The sequence below is a fragment of the Hemitrygon akajei genome, chromosome 21, assembly GCF_048418815.1.
Source record: "Hemitrygon akajei chromosome 21, sHemAka1.3, whole genome shotgun sequence".
In the NCBI taxonomy this organism is placed as follows: Eukaryota; Metazoa; Chordata; class Chondrichthyes; order Myliobatiformes; family Dasyatidae; genus Hemitrygon; species Hemitrygon akajei.
Genome location: NC_133144.1, coordinates 11,404,842 through 11,405,931, shown reverse-complemented (window position 1 = coordinate 11,405,931; position 1,090 = coordinate 11,404,842). Strand labels below are relative to the sequence as shown.

The 1,090-nt window shown below is 41.1% G+C and overlaps 1 pseudogene; it reads left to right on the top strand.

Moving 5' to 3' along the window:
- The first annotated feature begins 501 nt into the window (after window positions 1-501).
- LOC140714459 (large ribosomal subunit protein eL36-like) lies at window positions 502-865 on the top strand (annotated as a pseudogene).
- Window positions 866-1,090: the final 225 nt, after the last annotated feature.

Below are 1,090 nucleotides of genomic sequence, written 5' to 3'. Positions count from 1 at the left end.
ATCAGATGACTAACTGATTTGACATTTGCATTAGCGAGCAGGTGTACCTAATAAAGTGGCCACTGTGTATATAGGCAGGCTTTTTCCACTGAGTGTTCTATGACTTTCTAACAGGAGTGAGGTTTAAGAGCCCAGCTCTAGTAGGTCTGTGAGTCAGCCAGTTGTTAAAGATCAGAGGTAAGGTTTGATCTAGTGTACAGCAAGCAACAGAGGAACAAGCCCTGCCAACCAAGACTTTAACGTAAAATAAATCTAAATCAATAAACCCTTTCAATTTCAATACAATCCTGAGAGATGAGTTTTAAAGATTCAGAGATCTGTTTGACAATGGGGTTTTTGAAAAGTTGAATGTATACATTAATAAAAAGCACAAACACAAAACCTGAAATAAATACAGAAAATGTGGGGAATATATAGCAGGTAAGGCAGCATCTGTGGAGAAAGAAACTGGTCAGATGAAAGACACTAATGTTGCCTTCCGGCCTGGCTGCCATAATCGTCAAAAATGGCAATCAGGTATCCTGTGGCAGTCGGCTTGCACGAAGGTCACCCTGTCACCAAGAACGAGACCAGCCCAAGGCAAAGCCGCAGACGAGGGCACCTGACCAAGCATACCAAGTCTGTCAGAGATCTAATCCGTGAGGTCTGTGGCTTTGCCCCTTATGAGAAACGTTCAATAGAATTGCTGAAGTCTCTAAAGATAAGCGTGCACTCAAAGTCATTAAAAAGAGGGTTGGAACCTATATTCGGGCCAAGAGGAAGAGAGAAGAACTCAGTAATGTATTGGCAACAATGAGAAAAGCAGCAGCAAAGAAAGATTGATCTGTATGAAGTTGTTACCAATAAAATTCATTTTTAATGTTGACACAGGAAAAAAAGACACTAGTGTCAGTGTTTTTTCAGCTCCCCTTCAATAGTATTCATCCCACTTGTCTCAAACCTTTCTAGAACTCCACATTCCCTATTATTTCTTTCCAAATCCCAAATGGATTAATTCACTATCATCTCATATTACTGGCTGAACCTTCCTTCCTCAGGTCCCAGTCCCAGTCCCATTCAAGAGACACAAGGATCCACAGATGTTGAAATC